The sequence below is a fragment of the Dendrobates tinctorius genome, unplaced genomic scaffold (genome assembly GCF_039654945.1).
Source record: "Dendrobates tinctorius isolate UK_male_01 unplaced genomic scaffold, ASM3965494v1 ptg000192l, whole genome shotgun sequence".
In the NCBI taxonomy this organism is placed as follows: Eukaryota; Metazoa; Chordata; class Amphibia; order Anura; family Dendrobatidae; genus Dendrobates; species Dendrobates tinctorius.
In genome coordinates this window covers 3307460-3329169 of record NW_027361859.1, presented here as the reverse complement: position 1 = coordinate 3329169, position 21710 = coordinate 3307460, and the positions used below count along the sequence as shown (strand labels likewise).

The following is a 21710-nucleotide window of genomic DNA, read 5'->3' as shown; positions in this document are numbered from 1 at the left end:
CGTTAATAGCGTGGGGAAGGAGAGGGTCCTGTTACTTGCTTGGGAAAGGAGAAGGTCCAGTTACCTTCGTGGGAAAGGAGAGGGTCCCGTTACTGGAGACCTGCGTGGGGAAGGACAGGCCCTGTTATTTGTGTGGGGATGCTGTCACTTGTGTAGGGCTGCATCCTGGGGGTATGTGTGGGGAAGGATAGGTAGCTGTTATGAATGGGTCACCGAGAAGGAAAACAAGACCAAGCCAAGTCACAGAAAACCAGAGAGGTTGGTAACTACGCGGATTGCAGACCGCTGATCCTAACCACACAACTAACAGCAGCCATGGAGGACTAAATAAGCCTAAAGCAAGAAAAGGGGAAATCTAAAAGTGCCCCAGAGCAGACCCCAAAGGAATAGACAGCCCCCACACATGTATTGACGGTGAGCCAAGATGAAAACACGAAAACAGGTAGGAAAATAGGCTGAGCAAACGATGGGGCCCACACTAGCTAGAAAGGACAGGAAAGGAAAGATACTGTTTGCAATCACGCCAAAAAACCCTACAAAAATGTCCAACACTTCTGATAGCAAAAAATACCCTGAAGTCATCAGACTTCTCCCACTATATCAGCATATTCGGAGATCAGAGCAAAAAGAGGCCAGTCTAATAAGGGACAAAAAGCAAACTGGCACATACAGTGACATAAGAGTGGGAATTCAGCACAGCCCCAGCCGGGGCTGGCTGACCACACAAAAACTGAATAGACCAAACCAAATCAAATGTGAACATTAGCAAAGACAACTTAGCTTGAGATGGCAAGAACTGAGCTGGAAACTAAGACCTCAGGAGGCAGGAAAAAACCACCAGTATGGGAATAGGGAGTCGGCTGTCTTAAATCCAGTCTGAGACTCCAGATGTCCACTCCTCTTCCTCATTATCAGGTGGCAGGTCTCTGTTAATTATATCAGCTTCACTACCTCCTGCCACCACCAGAGGGAGCCTGGAAAGAGAACTCACAACTCCTCTGTCAGCACAACCAGCTCCATCACCAGAAACCAGAGGCAGACCAGAAAAGGAGTTCACAACAGGTAGCTGTTGGGATACTCTGCAAAACAGCATCTGTGGGTGTTCACTGCACCTATCTCTATGGGGGAACTTTGCACCCATCTCTGTAGGGATACTCTGGACCCCTCTTTTTGGGGATACTCTGCACCCATCTTTGTGGGAGCACTATACAGTCTTTTCTGTGGGGGTACTCTGCAAAACAGCAGCTGTGGGGGGGGTACTCTGCAAAACAACCTCTGTGGGGCCACATGGTGAAGGAGCGGTTGCCGTTACCTGCGTGGGGATACGTGCCGGTTGTCTCCGTGGGGAAGGAGGTGGTGTTACTTGCATTGGGCAGTGTGCTTGGGGTCTGTGTGGGGGAAGGCGAGGGTGCTGTAAATTTGTAGGGCTGCATGCTAGGGGTCTGCGTGGGGAAGGAGGGTTGCTTGCATGGGGTAGGAGGGGGGGTCCTATTATTTGCAAGAAAATGCTATCTGGCGGTCTGCGTGTGGAATGAGCAAGTTATATGAAGGTCTGTCTGGGAAAAGAGGGGGTGCTGTTACTTCCATGGGATTGTGTGCCTGGGGTCTGCATGGGGAAGGTGTGAGTCTTGTTACTGGCATAGGGTTGTGTCCTGGGGCTCTGCTTGGGGAAGGAGGGGGTTCTGCTATTTGCATGGGGCTGCATGCTGGAGGTCTGGTTGGGAAAGGAGGGGAAGCTGTTACTTTTGTGGGGCTGCGTGCTCGGGGTCTACGTGGGAAAAAGAGGGGTTGTTGATACTAGTGTAGGGCTGCGTCCTGGGGGTATGCACTTTGAAGGAGGGGTAGCTGTTGGGATACTCTGCAAAAAAGCCTCTGTGAGTGTTTTCTGCACCCGTCTCTGTGGGGGAAGTCTGCAAAAGAGCCTCTGATGGGGTTCTCTGCACTTATCTCTGTGGGGGTACTCAGCAAAACAGGCTCTGTGGGCATATTCTGCAAAAGTGCCGGAGTGGGGGGTAGTCTGCAAAACAGCCTTGTTGTTTTGTTTTAATTTGGAGAGGCACCAAAAAATTGGGAATGGCAAATAGAACGAACAAACTGCAGTGGAGTATAACAATAGCTGGTATACTTCTCTTTTCAGCCATCGATACGGACAAGTCCTGTGGGATCCACGCATGCATCACTTTAATGAATATGCGCTTGCCCACGTTGTCTGTGGCATGCTAAACCCACATTCCAACAGTACACTTGCCGCAGGGCAAGCCAGCACTTCCAAGGCGTAAAGGGCAAGATCATGCAATGTGTCCAATTTGGAAACTCAGAAATTAAATAGGACAGATCCATCATTCAGTATGTAGACGTGTGGACTGTGGTGTAGTGACCACTGTGTCCGCTAGGGGGTGCTGTGTGGATGTCCTAAGAGAGGATGAATGGCAGAATACTGGATGACCGTTGTGTATCTTAAGGTGGGTGGCCTTGAGATGGAGACTTATGTGTGTTGATCAGCAGTGAGAATGCCGAGGTGCTGTTTCAACGTGTCTGGGAGAAGTCTCCAGGTAGCTGGTGAGTCGGGCGGGACTAGTTATCTACAAACCCACTCAGGGGTATGGTTAAGAGCGATAGTGTAAAGAGTGTGAGAATGGTTCAAGGACCTGTGATGAGGTCATAGCCATGTGACCTGGTGGGCATGGATACAGACTATATAAGGTGGCCAGGGTAGGTCACATGGGTGAATGCTGGGACCCGGTTGGTCCGTTGTGGAAGGTCCCGCTGGGAGAGGTGTCTCCTTTTCTGACAGCACGTGAATGCTGGGTTAAATAGCTGCACGTGCCTGATGATTCCCTGGAGAGAATGGATGTCTGCAGCATGATGAAGGAACTATGAGGAAACCCAGACGTGGGTGAGACATCTGAGGCTGAAGAGCCTGCGTATGCATAACCTGTGTGACCACAGGGATTACAGAGCTGGACTCTGTCATGGACGCTTTGCTGATTCTATGAACTGTATGTTACTGCGGTGGGTTTATGATGCTGAATAAACCGCATGGACTATACTGTAATTATTTTATGAAAAACCCGTGCCGGATCTGGTTTTGTGGCGGCTAATCGAGTATCCCCTATGTGAATGACAGCGCTACCTCACAGGACCTATACTCTTCCACCATGTTGATGACACGTTGCCTCATTCTAATACGGACCATATCAGATGGTGTGCTGGATGTTGTTGAAGGGGGATACAGGGCCGGTTTCCTGTGGGCCAGAACTGAGTTCTCTGTGCCTTGAAACCCCTTTTCTAAATAGGAGTCAGACAGCTGTGTGAGGTGCTAAGGAGTTTGTTCTTTATTCACTGTTCTTTTAGGAGTTATTCCTACCTCCCCATCCACAGGACCAAGTACAGCGGCAGCTTCTGATGTGACCGGAGACCATAAGTCCAGTTCAACAGGTTCGGCTTTACTGTGTAATACGGACACAAGCAGTTATGGAATACACATTGAGACAGAAGTCCCTTTTTGGTGATGTTTCTTTGACCCTAAGTGTTATCAGTCCTTGACTCCATTCTGCCCAACCAGCCCCCGCCTCAATATCTCCCGTCTGTCCCAGGAGCTTACCGTCCTTCCCTTATGCTGTGACCCGGCTGACATCTTCCTTACTACTGTGACAGAGACACGACACTCAATGTCTCTTCCAGGCATTAAGCCCAAGACTGTCTTGGCGTCCACACGCAGTTTGGGATGTGCATTCTTACTGTTCGTAGACTTGCAATGTGAGAACCCCTTCTGTCTGTGCTGCATCCGTTTTCTTAGAACCCGTTGGTACGGTCATTATCTAGCACTTCCTAAAACTGCCACACACACACACACTGACTCTCCTAAACTCCTCACTCTCCTACTCCACTGACTCAGCTCTTGATTGACTAAAACCAAAAATAACCTTAAAAATGAATCATGCCCGGCGGAACATTCAGGAGCGCCACCGGCCAGAGCTCTCCTGGTACAACAGTGCGGATTTCAACCCCCACTTCCATCGACTAAAACACAGTACGGACATACTGCTACAACGGTCTCCATTTGGAACTCCAGCATCTATATCGGTACTTGACAACAGCAGCGCAAGCACCGCCGCTACTAGCCGAACACAAGAGTGTGAAGCAGTTAGTGCTCATTAGGTGCAGCGCGAAGCACCTTGAGTGCCTAACAATAAGACAACTTAGTGCAAACGTTTATTTAACCTGTGACACAAATATATTACGTTTTTTATATCATTAATTCTTCATATTATTTATCACATCTTAACCATGCATACTAACTCAGGTCAATAATGCATATCATTTCTGGACTTGCTTGCATTAGCGGTCGCGCTCCGCTAGCATAGCTGAACATTTCCATTTAGTGCTGGTTGCACTTGGTTTTAATTTCAGTAATTTCTCTGTTAGTTTGTGTTATACCTTTTCCTTTGTTAATAAAGCTTGTCTCAACTTTGGTCTCAGTTTCGATTTATCCCATGCAATTAGATTTCATAGTACCTTCATAATTATTACATCTGACCTTAACTCTGCTGCCTGACCAATCCACCTCTCTCCTCACTATTCCTCTGCAAATCCCTTCATTGGCTCCCAATTCCACAACATATCCACTTCAAGCTACTAATACTGACCTACAAAGCCATCCATAATCTGTCTCCCCCATGTATCTCAGAAATGATCTCCTGTTATCTCCCACCACTATGTCTCAGGACCTCATTCTCTCCTCCACAATCATATGTTCCTCCTACAATTGCCTGCAAAACCTAGGCTGGTTTTACACTTACCGCATTTTGTGCGGTCCGTTATTGCGGGCCATATCGCTGCATTTTTTGTGGTCTGCCGCATTAACGGACGGCAAAAATGTTTGCGGTTCGCCATTCCCCCCCAAAAAAAAAAAAAATACTATGGAAATCGTATTGGAGAAAAAAATGGCATTCCGCGTAACCGGAAGTGACAGCGCCCCGCGAAAACAAACTTCTGGTTTGTTTTTACGGCCTCATTGATTTAAATGGGCACTGTGTCCGTACGCCGTGAAAAATATCGAGCAAGCTTAATATTTTTTCACGGCTGTACAGCACACCATTGATTTTTTGCGGGTCGATTTTGCGGCCCCATAGAAATGCATTGGGGCCACAAAATCGGCCTGCAAAAATACGGTAAGTGTAATACCACCATTAGCCCAAGTATCCCCTATCCTCTGGAATTCTGTGCCCCAACAAGTCCGATTATCTCCTACATCCTGAACTTTCAAGAAGAACGTGAAAATCCATCTCTTCAGCCTGCAGTGACCTTGCTGCAACCTCACCAGTACTAGAGATGCCGCTTAACCAGCAATGGAGCTGTAGAAACTCTTGAACAGACTGTCTTCTTACCCTACTGTCAGAGGGGACCCTTTCCCCTCAGTACCAGTCTATTAGTTTGTTCATTGTAATGTCTATTTCTGTTTTGTACGGAACCCCTCCTCCTATACAGCACCATGGAATCAACGGTGCTGTAAAAATAAATATTTCCACCCGTTCCTCCTCCCTGTCCTCCTTGCCGGTCTACACAGAGCAGAAACAGTTGGCACCTGTGTTTTGTCATGTCATCAGAGATGTAATGCGGAAGTAAGCTGACCATTTGCACTACCCCTCACATGTCCTCATCCTCAAAACAGAACAAGTGGCTGGACATCAGTGCACTCAATTTCTTCCACTTGTGGGGTATGGCCAGGTTGATGGCCCACGGAGTCATCAAAAAGCAGAAGTGACTGCTGCATGACTTGGGGCTCAGACTGCTTTACTGATTTGCAAAGGGGGGAGGTGGAAGACAGATGCCCATGGGTTGCAGGTGCAAAATTTGCACTTTTAGCAGGGGACTGAGTAGAAGGCAAAGTGAAGGAACTGGTGGCACGCTCAACCATCCAATCTAAAACCACCTCTCTACTTGTTCTGGACTCACTATTCGTCCAGCAGGACTCGGGCCTACGAAATTACACAGAATTTCTTGTCGCTTGCACCAGAGGAAGATGATTCACTTGGGCGCGTAGCAGGTACAGATTGACCACGTCCTCTCCCTGCAGCTGCTACACCACCATTATCAGCAGCATCACAGCCATGTCCTTTATTTTATGCTCTCTTCATTCTTTGCCCCCAAAAAGTGTAGAATATTAGATGGCCTTTATAGAGAGATAGTGGCCAGCAGATTATTACACTGCCTGTTTTCAGAGTACCCCGAATGATGCTATTTTACAGAGTATCCTCATATTAGCTGTTTTCCGAGTACCTGCAAAGAGGCTGTTTTGCAGAGTACCCCTGAGAAACAAAAACAGTGTTGGTTACCTCCTCCTCGGGTTCTTCCACCTATAACACCAAGTTCACCTTCACCACCTCCTCCAGTTGGACCTCCGTCTCCTGGTGCAACATTTTTTTTTTAATTCTATGTTATTTTAAGTAATTTTCCTATCAACATTTTGCAGCCCTTGCTATGACAATTTTACAGTACCAAAGTTCGGGTCCCAATTGACTTCCATTGAGTTCAGGTTCAGGGTCAAGTTCTGATACCGAACCAAACTTCGGACTACGGTTCCACTGAGCCCGATGAACACGAACATCTACATGTCCACTCATCCCTATTTAGCTGCAATTTTTCAATTTTTAAACAAAATGCACTGCACCCCCTCATAGTATGCAATACTGCATTCAAGAAGTTGACCCTTCAGATAGTTCTCAGGCGTTAACCCCTAATTCTGACCTTAATGACCAGGACACATTTTTAAATCTGAACAGTGTCACTTTATGTGGTAATAACTCTGAAACGCTTCAACGGATCCCACTGATCTGGAGAATGTTTTCCCGTGACATATTGTCCTTCATGATATTGGTTAAATTTGTTTGATATGACTTGCGTTTATTTGTGAAAATATTCGAAATTTGGAGATTTTTTTTTTTAAAATATGCAATTTTCAAACTTTTAATTCTTATTCCCTGAAAACAGAGAGTTATGTCACCACAATAGTTAATAAATCACATTTCCCACATGTCTACATTACATTAACACAATTTTGGAAACAATTTTTTTTTGTTAGGATGTTATAAGTATGCAAATAGTCTCTTCAGAGAGGAAGGTGACTAGAACTCTAGTGACACCTATTGGAAGTAGCAATCCTAAAAGTCAATGTTGACCCTTTAAAAGGAGCCTTGTCACATGACTTAGGATAAAAGCCAAACCAGAATTTCAATTTGCAGACACTGTTTCAGGGTAGTGCCCCTCATCAGTGCAAAGTGTGAGATCTGGTTTGACTGTGTGAGAGGCATCTGATTACGGTCAGGCCTCTCACACAGCCAAACCAAAGCATGTTGAACACACAATTGCTTTGTAAAAATGATATAATGCTGGGTCATGAAAATGAAAAATTATGTTGTTTTTTTTTTCACAAAAATATTTGCAACCCAAATTTTTCAATTTAAAAAAAAGAACCAAATTTTGATAAGAAATTTCTCCCAAATTTCTGTCTATAGCAGCATTACTGAACAATGCTTGACAAATAGGTCCCCTGATGAGTATATGAGACAAAACGCGTCGGAAAGTCATCTTTGAACTTCTACCATACGATAATGATGAAGTCTGGTGAGACTGTTCCAATTGTGGTGCCCATTCCTATAGATTCCTATTGATGTTTAAGGCCCAGAGTTGATTTAACCCCTTTCTGACATCAGACGTACTATCCCGTCCATGGGACCCGGGCCCCTATGCCCATGGACGGGATAGTACGTCTAGCGTGATCAGCGGAGCCCACGTGGTGAGCGCTGCTGATCGCGGCCGGGTGTCAGCTGATTATCACAGCTGACATCCAGCACAATGTGTCAGGGGCGGTCACGGACCGCCCCCGACACGTTAACCCCTTGCACACCACGATCAAACACGATCGCGGTGTACCGGGGGTTAAAGGGAAGCATCTGCAGGGAGGGGGCTCCCTCCGTGCTTCCCTGAGCCCCCCACAGCAGCGCAATGTGCAGCGCTGCTGCGGGGGGCTCCATCCCTGCAGGTCCCCAAATAAAAGATGGCGACGGGGGCCTTCGGGGGCCTGCAGGAAGGCGGCTTCCGCCTTGTGCAGTGCCTGTGACAGATCGCTGATCTGTCACAGTGATCTGTGATGTGACAGATTAGCGATCTGTCACAGGACAGTGATGTCCCACCTGGGACAATGTAATAAGGTTTAAAAAAAAAGTGCAAAAAAAAATAAAGTTCCCTAATTAAAAAAAAATTAAAATTAAACAATAAAAAGTACACATATTTGGTATCACCGCGTCTGTAACAACCCGTCCTATAAAACTGTCCCATTAGTTAACCCCTTTAACAAACCCCTTAAAAAATAAAAATAAAAAACGAAGCAGACTAAAAATAATGATTATAATACCGCAGAACAAAAAGTGCAATAACGCGCGATCAAAAAGACGCATATAAATAACCATGGTACCGCTGAAAACGTCATCTTGTCCCACAAAAAACGAGCCACCACACAGCGTCAGAGAAAAAATAAAAAAGCTATAGCTCGCAGAATAAAGCGATGCAAAAATGATTACTTTGTATATAAAATTGTTTTCATTGCATAAAAGTGCCAAAACATAAAAAAAGACATAAATGAGGTATCGCTGTAAACGTACTGACCCGAAGAATAGAACCGCTTTATCAGTATTACCGCAAGCGGAATGGTGTAAATGCACCACCCAAAAGAAATTCATGAAACGCTGGTTTTTGTTCATTCTGCGTCCCAAAAATCAGAATAAAAAGCGATCAAAAAAATGTCATGTGCCCGAAAATGGTACCAATAAAAATGTCAAATTGTCCTGCAAAAAATAAGACCTCACATGACTCGGTGGGTCAAAATACGAAAAAATTATAGCTCTCAATATGTGGTGATGCAAAAACTATTTTTACAATAAAAAGCGTCTTTTAGCGTGCGACAGCTGCCAAAAATAAAAACCGGCCATAAATAGTAAATCAAACCCCCCGTTATCACCCCCTTAGTTAGGGAAAAATAATAAAATTAAAAAAATGTATTTATTTCCATTTTCCCATTAGGGTTAGGGCTAGGGCTGAGATTAGGGTTAGGGGTGTGTTGGGGTTAGGGTTGGAGTTATAATTGGGGGTTTCCACTGTTTGGGCACATCAGCTGCTCTCCAAATGCAACATGGCGTCTGATCTCCATTCCAGCCAATTCTGCATTGAAAAAGTCAAATGGTGCTCCTTCCCCTCCAAGCTCTGTCATGCGCCCAAACAGTGGTTTACCCCCACATATAGGGTATCAGCCTACTCAGGACAAATTGCAAAACAACTTTTAGGGTCCAATTTCTCCTGTTACCTTTAAGAAAATAAAAAATTGGGGGCAAAAATAATTTTTGTGGAAAATAATGATTTTTTTATTTTCAAGCCCGGGCGTTATAAACTTCTCTGAAGCCCTTGTTGGTTCCAAGTTCTCACCACATATCTAGATAAGTTGCTTGGGGGGTCTAGTTTCCAAAATGGGGTCACTTGTAGGGGGTTTCCACTGTTTAGGTACATCAGGGGCTCGCCAAACGTGACATGGCGTCCGATCTGAATTCCAGCCAATTTTGCATTGAAAAAGTAAACGGCGCTCCTTCCCTTCTGAGCTCTGCCATGCGCCGAAACAGTGGTTCCCCCCCCACATATTAGGTATCAGCGTACTCAGGACAAATTGCACAATAACTTTTGCAGTCCAATTTCTCCTGTTACCCTTGGTAAAATAAAAAAAATTGAACCTGAAGTATTTTTTTTTGTGAAAAAAAGTTAAATGTTCATTTTTTTAAATATTCAAAAAATTCCTGTGACGCACCTGAAGGGTTAATAAACTTCTTGAATGTGGTTTTGAGCACCTTAAGGGGTGCAGTTTTTAGAATGGTGTCACTTTTGGGTATTTTCTATCACATAGACCCCTCAAAGTGGCTTCAAATGTGATGTGGTCCGTAAAAATAAAATGGTGTTGCAAAAATGAGAAATCGCTGATCAACTTTTAACCCTTATAACTTCCTAACAGAAAAAAAATTTTGGTTCCAAAATTGTGCTGATGTAAAGTAAACATGTGGGAAATGTTACTTAAGTGTTTTGTGTGCCATATCTCTATGATTTAAGGGCATAAAAATTCAAAGTTGGAAAATTGCAAAATTTTCACCAAATTTCCATTTTTTTCACAAATAAACGCAAGTTATTTGAATGAAATTTTACCATTAACATGAAGTACAATATGTCACGAGAAAATGTCAGAATCACCGGGATCCATGGAAACTTTTCAGAGTTATTACCTCATAAAGGGACAATGGTCAGAATTGTAAAAATTGTCCCGGTCATGAACGTGCAAACCACCCTTGGGGGTGAAGGGGTTAAGACACTGGTCTCTTTTTGAAGTATCTGGGAGGGTCCTTGGCGTATGATCACACATGTAAGTGAATCCTATCTCTGGGCTTTATATTCATTATGCTGCGTAGAGGGATATCAGGTTCTGCATTTATGACTAATTATACCCTCTGGTGATCCATGACTAATCTGTTTCATGCTATATACCAGTCAAAGCCAGTTTGACACATTATTATATTGGGTAAGACCTGGGAAACAGCGGGATATGGTGACACCAAATTTATGCCTATATGTGTTCTTGACGCGACCTTCAACTAAACAATGCTGTATATGTTGATACAGTATGTTCCTACATTTGAAAGTTGAATCAAGCTTTTGTGTTTCCATTTTTCCACTATTGCACCTTGTTACACAGGAGCACTTTTGAATAGGTCCCAGTCCCTCCTTTTCATAGCTGTTGTTCACTAAAAGGTGATATTTTAATTGATCTTTTCTTAAATTGGTGTAAAAAATTAAGGTCATTTTCTGAGCTGATCAGTAAACTTCTCCCAAAACCTGAGGTCAGAAGTTCCTGTTGTGCACATGGCAGGGCTCGAATGGGAAAACGCATTATTTTGGTTTTGAAGCAAAACAGTCCTAGATTGTGGGGGCCAATTGCAAAGGCCCCGAGGTGTGAGACCAGCAGACAACCCCCCCCCCCCAAGGTGACCCCACTTTGGAAACTATAGCTGTGAAAGATCACAGCAAGGGTAGTCACGCTGACCCCACCACACTGTTACCTTTTTGTCACTTCTTACCTACCATCAGTGTCAGACTGAAGAACATGGGGCCCACTGGAGGATTTGATTCTGAGGGCCCACCTTTCCCCCCACTGAAGAGCCCCATAGCAGCTGCAAGGTTTGCACTATGAAGTCTCCTGAAGGAGAAGCCAGGGCCCACCGGAGGATTCTCCGGTTCTCTGGTGGGACAGTCCAACCCTGCCTACCATTAATCTCCTTTTAGTATAAGTGTCAACTATATAACTTCACGGAGGTGCTTAGACTGTAAGCTCTTTCTTCTTTAGATTTTGTGAGAGAGGAGGGTTTGGTAAAAGCCCCATCCCTGGAGTGGCCTTAGAGGACTTTAATTTTTTTCTATGACAATATCCACCAGGGTATTCACCTAAGGGTTTGGACATTTTTAGCCCACAGATATTTCAATGATTTCTTTAGGGTCTGGCTGTGTGGAAATAATATGTTACGTCTGTTACAATAATAAGTAGTGTAAAAAACCTCCCTGGTTTAAAGGGAACCTGTCAGCAGGATTGTGCTCAGTAACCTACAGGTACTGTCAGGTTGGCACCGTTATACTGATGGTGGTTCTTGTGTTGTCAGTGTTAGAAGTTTGTAGCTAATGATATGCCCGTGGCTCTGGGGCAGGCTCGTAGGCAGAGTTTTAGGGTATGTGTACACGATACAGTGTTGCTGCGGGTTTGACGCTTCGTGCTTATGCAGCGTCAATCCAGCAGCCGCCAGCTGTTACAGCATAGTGGATGGAATTTCTAGAAATCCCATGACCACTATGCATCCTCAGACGCCTACGGGTCACCCGCGAAGACGGACATGTGGCACGTCTCTCCAGACCGCAGACATATTTTTTCCATAGAATGTATTTAATCTGTATGGTTCAGTGAGTACAAGCAGATTCACCTGCGCTCAATAGATGGCAGCACTTTGGACGCAGCAAACTTAACACTGCGTCCAAAGCGCTGCTAGTCCCACGTCATGTGCACCCAGCCTTAACTTACTGCTCTAGGCCAGAGAAACCAAGGAGAGAACTGTCCACAGGTCACCCCAAAGCACAAACATGCTCCTCATCAAAGAGACAGAGGCGGCCCGCGAGAGACAGAGGCGGCCCGCGAGAGACAGAGGCGGCCCGCGAGAGACAGAGGCGGCCCGCGAGAGACAGAGGCGGCCCGCGAGAGACAGAGGCGGCCCGCGAGAGACAGAGGCGGCCCGCGAGAGACAGAGGCGGCCCGGCAGAAAGATCGAGAGAGATATTCAGCCAGAGATAGAAAGACTGTCAGAGAGAGACAGCCAAAGAGTTTCTCTCTCTCTCTCTTCCTGGCTGTCTCTTACTCTCTTGCTGGCCATATCTCTCTGTGGCACTCTCTCTTCGCTTTAAGCTGGTGTGACTTTGGGTGTCCACTACAAGACCACCTAACTTAAAGCACAAAAAAAGGAAGTATATACTATGAAATTAGAATAGACATTTAATTTGGTTAAAACCAACATTTATTTGGTAATATACAATGAGTATTTATTTTATCTAAGTCACAAAAAATAGAGATACACAGTGCACAATATAACCACCAGCAGGGGGTATCACAATACACAATTTTTGGGAAAAATAACACTAGTATAGTGCACAAAATATACATCTACATAGAAAATACAATGATAATGACATCATGCTGCTTATTTTTAGACAACTATGCACTACTCAAAAATGCAGAATTTAATACAATTATTCCCAAATCTTGTTAAACAGTGTCTATAGTTTTGTTGCCAGACAAAAGGCTGTGAAAAAAACTGCCACAAAAAGTATTTTGGGTGAATCTTATATTGGATGGTCTCTATTGTAAGTATAAATACCCCCCTATTGAAGAAGCTCACGCGAAACGCGCGCCGGGGAACCTCTGCCACTAACAGGTCAGGTATCTTCATTCAGCTGCCATGCTTATTTAATGTGTTGGTTTCTCTCTGCAATATTGGGCCTTTTTTGCACAAGAAACATGCTCACCATGTTTGGGTGTGACATAGCTTACCTAAATTAATGCTGTATATATATATATATATATATATATATATATATATTTACCACCAGGTAATTTATACATATCCTTGTTGGCACTTATTGCCTTTATGTTTAAAAGAGATATATACTTGCAAATATTTTTGCACGCAGCACTTTAGGATTTGTATATATTTGATAGCCAGTTTTCAGCCTGTCTATGTCCTTGTGCAGTTTTTTGATAAATACAATAGAGACCATCCTATATAAGATTCACACAAAATACTTTTTGTGGCAGTTTTTTTTCACAGTTAGCCTTTTGTCTGGCAACAAAACTATAGACACTGTTTAACAAGATTTGAGAATAATTTTATTAAATTCAGCAGCATAATGTCATTATCATTGTATTCTCTATGTAGATGTATATCTTGGGCACTATACTAGTGTTATTTTTCCCAAAAATTGTGTATTGTGATTCCCCCTGCTGGTGGTTATATTGTGCACTGTGTATCTCTATTTTTTGTGACTTATACAATGAGTATTTATTTTATCTATTACCAAATATATGTTGGGTTTAACCAAATTAAGTGTCTATTCTAATTTCATAGTATATACTTCCCTTTTTTTGTGCTTGAAGTTTGATGTTAATAGGGAGTTATTTTTAGGCCTTATTGCATGGCATACAAGACCACCTAGTCTGTCAAAGGAGATTACAACCCATATATATGGCTATTCTGTGAGCACAGGTGTTCTCTGAATATTTTGGCGTGCTTGGAGATTTAGTGTTCGTTGACGCAGCTGCATGATTTGCGGCTGCTTGACAGCCTGAATACATGTGTGGAATTCCTAACAAACAGGCAATCCCCACATGTATTCAGCCTGTTCAGCAACCGCAAATTATGCAGCTGAGATGACAGAAACTAGCATGCCAAAGCGAGCATGTCAAAATACTCGGAGGACACCCGAGCATGCTCGGAAAAACCCGAGCAACGAGTATAGTCACTCATCGCTACACAGGACCTGTGATGAGGTCACAGGAGGGGAGGAGTCAGGGGTCACATGATCAGGGGCCTCAGTGTATGCAGGACTCTGCTGTGCTGGGTGTCATGGTGCTGGATGAAGGGAAGTTTAGGCGTGCGGAGCCGCGTGTGTACGATGTCCAAGCTCCAAGGTGACTTAAAAGAATGGGTGGCGGATTGAAAACCACTCAGCCTGGATGAAGCGGCAAGATTGGCTCATGATTGGTTTGCTAATCTACCAGGGTCACGTGGAAGTACAGCTCCAGCGAGTCGCGAACAAGAGTTTACAGGGAGGTCAGTGAGACCCATGGACCAGCACAGGAGGAACAGCAGGGATTTTGGACTTCACAAAGAGGTGGAAGTTTCCACAAGCCCCCAGTGGGGCCTGCGTCAGGGCATAATGCTGCCATAACTGTGGACACATGGGACACTTTGCTAGAGAATGCCGAGAATGTTCTAGCCTACATCATCCACGTCCCCAACCGCTGAACACTGTGCCGCAATGGGGCTGGAATGCTGAGGGAGAGAGGATCCCATACCATGATTGGAAGAGGAAGATGCAAATTTGGTACAAGGACAAGTGTCCCGGACTAGATGGGACACCTCAGTGACCATGAACCAGCATCTCCAGCCAGTCTGGGTAGAGGGTGTGGACAGGGCCAGTTTTAGACAAAGTGGGGCCCTGGGCAAAAGTTTAAAGTGGGGCCAAAAATGCTCACATGCTGCACCATCACACAAACACATTTCAGTTGCATTTACAGGTGCAGAGTTCAGGCCATTAAATGAGTGTGATCGACGGCATTGAAGTTGTTCAACCCTTGTGCCCGAGTTTCTTTACACCGGATGAGGAAGAATGATGGGGACAGATAGTCCTCAATACAGCATAATGCAGATCCCATACAGTACATATAGTATAATGCACTGTCCTTGATAGAGTATACTTCAGCCCCCCTCCACACACAGTATATTGCATCCCCCTCCACATACATAGTATAATTCAGCCCCCCACCACACATACAGTATAGTGCAGCTCCCCCAAACACACAGTATAGTGCAGCTCCCCCAACACAATACAGTGCAGTGCAGCTCCCCTCCACCACACAGTACAGTGCATCTCCCTCCCAATACACAGTACAATGCAGCTCCACACCAACACAGTCCAAAAAACTGAAGTCTGAACTAATTAAATTAATGTGTATGCACAATGTAAGTGCATATTAACACAAGAACATTACACAGAGAAAAACAAAACACAAATATCCTGAAATAAAAAATTAAAAAATAAACTGCAAATAATGCATAAAGGTAATAATAATAAGAGTATTTAGTAAACATCATTTTGATCAAAATAATGTACAAGCCATCCGCCACGTCACGGCAGCCCTTGTGGGACAGTCCTAACTCTTGTATTTAAAACCTTTCCACTTGTCAAGTGACGCAAATGTGAACAAGGATCGAGGGACTGACCCACTAGTAAAAGCTTAGGCCAGCCAGCTGGGGCCTCTGGAGGACCGGGGGCCCTAGGCAGATGCCTGGTCTGCCTGCCCCTAACGCTGGCCCTGGGTGTGGAGGCTGCATGACTCCTTGACTCCGGAGCCTCAGTCACATTGATCAAATAACATCTAGCACCGGACCAATGCATTGTTCCTGGCAGGCGTATGTTAATCAACGTAGCCGGAGGAGAATCTTTGAGCATTCAGAGTACCCGACTACATTTAGACTGGGGTCACAGTCATGGAATGGTGGATGTAGGAGTAGTGCGGCACCTACCAGTAGAATGTGTTGCTGGGAAACAACCTAGGAGCAGGGTTGGTGTGCCACTGGGCCAATGTTGTAACCCAAAGCCAAGGACCGGTTCACACTGCGTCAGCCAAGAGGGAATAGAGCGATCTCAACATGCCGACTATTCCCCTGCCAGTGGTGAGAAATGCACAAAATGTAATGACTTACCATAAAAGAATGTGACCTGGGGGAGGTAAATGACATAAGGGAGGAGGTCCAGGGACTTGGAGACACTGGGTCTACCATCATCCTGGTCAGCCCAAATATTGTGCCCCAGAACGATACTTACCAGGTTGCCAAGTGATTATCCCCCTAGCAGGGGGTCAGCACTCTGGGGTTGGACACAATTGATACAAGCTTGTTTCTCATTGGGTACGTGAGGACAAAACGGGGATCAGGGGGAGGATATGGAGGACCTAGAGTTAGAAACAGACACCACCCCTGACCCTGTGAACTGAATCCAGGGTCCTTGTCTCAGGGCCCCCCCATTGGGGAGTTCGCAGGAACGGAATGATCATATGAGAGGAGCTGGAGATGTCTACTATGTCCGTAGTACACCAGGGTGGAATGGGGACTGTGGAGTTTTTGCACAAGGATGACATGGAATATGCTTTAAGGAAACCGGATCATACAAAGTTTTGTTCTCATGAAGGTGAAACCTTCTACATTCGTGGGCATACTGAAAAAGTGGGGGGAGGAGTGTGAGGAGTTGGCCACAGACTAAAGACTATTGGACCAATGCACATAGACCGGAGTCCACAGCTCTACGGGTTACAAACTTTTTCCAGCACGGAACGTCTATATTATTGTGTTTTATTAGGGATTTGATTGCCGAGTTTTATTATCAATGTTTCCATTCAGTGACAACAAGCAGAGGAAGATGTGCAGGCTGAATCTTAAGGCCAGACAGAAGATTGCTAATGGTAAATGTAAAGCAATCATTCTATTAATCTCATCAGTATAACAGGGTCTCAAGCCATTGTGCTCCCAGCTACTAGGCCCATTGTGTGGATGGGGATAGTAGACCCAGGGGAGCCGTCACTACAGGGGGTCTCACATGCAGTCCCAGGCTTTTGGAATATTCTTCATTATTTTGAGCTAAAAACAAATGTGTAAATGTGTAAGGCGGAAAGAAAAGAAGACATGTTTAGTCAGGCAGGTGGTGGGAGTGAAGTGGATGGGGGAGGATCTAGTCTAAGGTCCTGGAACCATGGATGTATGGCCTATGGAGTTTTGGAGATCCCTACTACGGTCAAGAGACTGGTCATCTGGATTTCATAAACTTTCTTTCATAAACTTTCTTTAGGATTGTTGATCTTGGGTACATGGATGTCGGTTGTGTTATCTGATGTCTGTTGAAGCCAGGACTGTGACTCCAGGCTATACTGGTGGGAGATACGAAATCTGTGGGCCAACCAAAAGTTGGGAGACAGTGAATATCACCTAGTACAAGGGCAGTGGGACTACAAGCCTCAGAGAGGGAATCTTGTGGATTGGGGGCAATGTATTCTGGCTATCTACCTGGATTTGTTATAAAACAACTGAAGGAATTTAAAAAAAAAAAAAAAAAAAAAAAAAAAAATCACACAGGATTACAGCCCTACATATTACAACAAATGTCAACTTACAAGTCAATATTACAGGCTTATACGGACAAAAGTCTGTGCTTTCTTGACCAGCAAGAAAGAAACACGTATATTCAAAAGTCAATGTGGAGGTTTTGGTCAGCGGGTGCCCTAGTCTGCCAGACGAAACCGCATGGACCAGGGATTATTCCACAGAACGCTTGCTCTTCTTTTATCGTAGGAGTAATACTAAGGGTAGTTTCACATTTGCGTTTAAAGCCGCAGCGACGGCCTGCGCACGGCCACCACTAAGCCCCGCCCCTGCCGCGCCTCCTCCGGTAGCTCCACCTACGGGCACATGACGCTACATGCGTCCTCTATCTTTAGCACTGGGGACGCAGGTATGCGTTTGGCGGCGCATGCGTCCTTTTGACGCTACGCCGACCAGCCCCAAACGCAACCTGTTGCAATTTGGTGCAGTCGGCGCAGCGTCAAAAGGACGCATGCGCCGCCAAGCACATACCTGCGCACGGCCTGCGTCCCCAGTGCAAAGATAGGGGATGCAGGACGCATGCAGCGTCATGCGCCCGTAGGCGGAGCTAACGTAAAAGGCACGGCAGGGGGCGGGGCTTAGCGGCGGCCGTGCGCAGGCCGTCGCTGCGGCCTTAAACGCAAACGTGAAACTACCCTAAGACAACACAGGGTCAGGATAAAACAGTGTGGCAATACTTTATTGAACCACAAAATAACACATGGTAGAGTCCCAGCACAATACCCAAGATTGTGCAGATTTGACTATTGTGCACTGAATATTGTGCCTGTTTTGTGGTTCAATAAAGTATTGCCACACTGTTTTATCCTGACCGTATGTTGTCTAAGTAGTATTATGCCTATGGTAAAAGGAGAGCAGGCATTCGGCGGGATGATCCCTGGTCAATGCGGTTTCGGCTAGCGGACTAGAGCACCCGCTGACCCCTCATTTCTCCACATGTGGTATCACTGTAATCGTACTGACCCAAAGTGTAAAGTTGTCTTATCAATTTGACCACATGTGGAAAGGGCATAAAAAACACACATACAAAGAATTTCCTGCATTGTTGGTTTTTGTTCATTCTGCCTCTCAAAATAGGACTAGAAAGCGATCAAAAAAATCTCACGAGCCTAAAAAAATATACAAAAACCCATCAACTCTTCCCACAAAAAACAAGCCCTCACATGAGTCTGTCCGAAATATGGAAAAAAAATTATAGCTCTCAAAATATGGTGATACAAAAACTGCAGCAGCCAAATATAAAAACCTGATAAATCTGGTATCACTGAAATCACACCGACTAGAAGAATAAAGTCATCTAATCACTTATACCGCATGAGGAATGGCGTAAAAAATAAATGAAAACAATTCTTCACCTGCTGTTGATTTGTTCATTCTGCCTCCCTAAGATTGAAGTAAGCCCAACAGTCATTTATCCTGCGTTCCTGGGTGAGCGATTACAATGGGGGTTTCCATGTAACTCTCTGAAACATGTGAATCTCCGGTGAAATATTCCCTAAAATGAGGGAGATGGAGGCTCTGTGAATGCCGTTTGACCTATGATCCGGTGGTGTCTGTCTTTTTATTAGAAGTGTATAAAAGTGCCATCAGCTACAGCTTTGTGCACCTCTGACAATAAGGAACAGAGGCCACATGGACTTCAGAATAACTCTGCTGCTTCGTTATAGTGAACGCATTCCTCGGAGGTTTCATCTGTCACGTCACTCTGAGATTTAAAGGGAACCCCGCTGTAAGTGCTCAGTGTATAGCGTCGGATAAACGTGATGCAAAATATTATGTAAAATGTTCTCAATAAAAGCTTCAACTCAATCAACGAACAAGCAAGTCCCCACTCACGTTCATCATCCGTTAACAGAAATATAGGCGTTTCCACGTTACTGGTAGCACAAAGGCTCTGGAAAAGTGAAATCCAGCAAATTCTGTGCTCCCAAATCCAAATGTTCCTCTCCCGTCTGAGCCCTAGTGTGCCAACCCACAGTTAGTGTCCACATGATTGGGATTGCTGCAGCGTTGAGAGCTTGCCTAATTTACAGGTGCATGAGCTTGGCACAACGGACTGGTCACGACAACGTACTGGTCACTACAACCGCATGGAGTCAAAATCATCACGACACCTGTAGAGGGCAGCAGCGCACGCAAAATCCTACTAGCGCACGGTCTGTGCACCCTATGCTAAAGATAGGGTGCGCAGATCGCATGCAGCGCTGTGCGATAGTAGGGAGGAGATGACCGGAGGGGGCGGGGCTTAGCAGCGCTGTGCGCTGCGTGTAGATACGCTAGTGTAAAACTAGCCTTAGCCCCATTTTTTTTTAATTTCAGAAGGATAGCAGGAGAAAATGGACTCCAAAATTTGTTGTCCATTTTCTCCTGAGTATACACCATATGTGGTTGAAATGCTGTGGAGTCAGAAGTCAGGGAAACTGAGGAGTCGGAGATGGTGGCTTGGCTTACCGATCTCACAGCCCTGCTGAAGGGTCTAGTTTAAAAAATGGTGTTACTTATAGGGGGATTTCCACCGTTTAGGCACATCAAGGGCTCTCCAAACGCTACATGGCGTCCGCTAATTATTCCAGCAAATTTTGTATTTGAAAAGTCAAAATGTCCTCCTTTCCTTCGGAGCCCTTCTGTGGACCCAGACAGTGGTTTGCCTCCACATATGGGGTATCGACATAAATTTGTGCGACAAATTTTGGGATCCATTTTTTTCCTGTTACCCTGTAAAACTTGCGTGAAAAAAACGAATGTTTTGGGGGTATTTTTTAGTCATATAGGCCCCTCAAAGTAACTTCAAATGTGAGGTGGTCCCTGAAAAAACGGTCTTATAAATTTTGTCGGAAAAATTGCTGGTCGACATTTAACCCTTATAACATCCTGACAAAAAAAAAAAAAATTGTGCTGATGTAAAGCAGGCATGTGGGAAATATTTATTAACTATTTTGTGCGATATGAAAAAAAATTAAAAGTTGGAAAATGGCAACATTTTCACCAAATTTCAGTTCTTTTTACACAAATAAACGCAAGTCAAGAAAAACATTGACAGAATCACAGGGATCCAGGGAAGTGTTCCAGAGTTATTACCTCATAAAGGGACAGTGGTCAGAATTGTAAAAATTGGCCCGGTCATTAACATGCAAACCACCCTTGGGGGGTAGAGGGGTTAAATTGTGAGGGGGGGCAATATTCATGACCCCTTCCTAGCCTATTAATATCATCCCGCAGCTGTCTGCCTAGCCTGGCTATTAATCAGAGTCTTTCTTGGGGGTTCACCATCTTAGAACCAGTAAAGGCTAAGTATACAGCTGTGAGCTGATATTAATAGCCTGGGAAGCTCCATGTTGTTACCCATTTTCCAGGCTACAAACATCTGCCCCCAGCTGTCTGTTTTCCCTCTGTTGGTTAACAAAATTGTGGGGGATCCTACGCTATTTTTTTTTCCTTTCTTAATTTAAAAATTAAATACATGAACTGCACTAATTATATGTCACACACATATTTCTATCTATATACTGCATATACATCACATTGGTTCCTCTCCAGCACCTACCTCCAAATGTGACCAGCGGCTAATCCTGAGAGAGAATAAGGGGGCTCCAGCACCTACCTCCACCTGCAGAGCCGCACTCCACATATATGGCTGCTCTGTGCGCACAGGACCTGGGATGAGGTCACAGGAGGGGAGGAGTCAGGGGTCACATGATCAGGGGCCTCAGTGTATGCAGGACTCTGCTGTGCTGGTTGTCATGGTGCTGGATGAGGGGAAGTTTCTGTGTGGGGTCAGGAGGGGTTTACAGGGGGGATGTAGCAGAGTCGAGTGTGTACGAGGTGTACGGAGCGGAGCCGTGTGTGTACGAGGTGTACGGAGCGGAGCCATGTGTGTACGAGGTGTACGGAGCGGAGCCGTGTGTGTACGAGGTGTACGGAGCGGAGCCGCGTGTGTACGAGGTGTACGGAGCGGAGCCGCGTGTGTACGAGGTGTACGGAGCGGAGCCGCGTGGGTACGAGGTGTACGGAGCGGAGCCGCGTGGGTACGAGGTGTACGGAGCAGAGCCGCGTGTGTACGAGGTGTACGGAGCGGAGCCGTGTGTGTACGAGGTGTACGGAGCGGAGCCGCGTGTGTACGAGGTGTACGGAGCGGAGCCGCGTGTGTAC

At 45.2% G+C, this 21710-nt stretch overlaps 1 protein-coding gene across 2 annotated transcripts in view; it reads right to left on the bottom strand.

Annotated features, from left to right (window-relative positions):
• LOC141055793 (uncharacterized) overlaps nucleotides 1-21232 on the bottom strand; it is a 69015-nt gene extending 47783 nt beyond the window's left edge. For both annotated transcript variants that reach the window (XM_073552502.1, XM_073552501.1), the window contains exon 1: nucleotides 21106-21232. The gene's annotated coding sequence lies outside the window, so the exon portion shown is untranslated. The remainder of the gene's footprint in view (nucleotides 1-21105) is intronic.
• Between the last annotated feature and the right edge of the window lie 478 nt (nucleotides 21233-21710).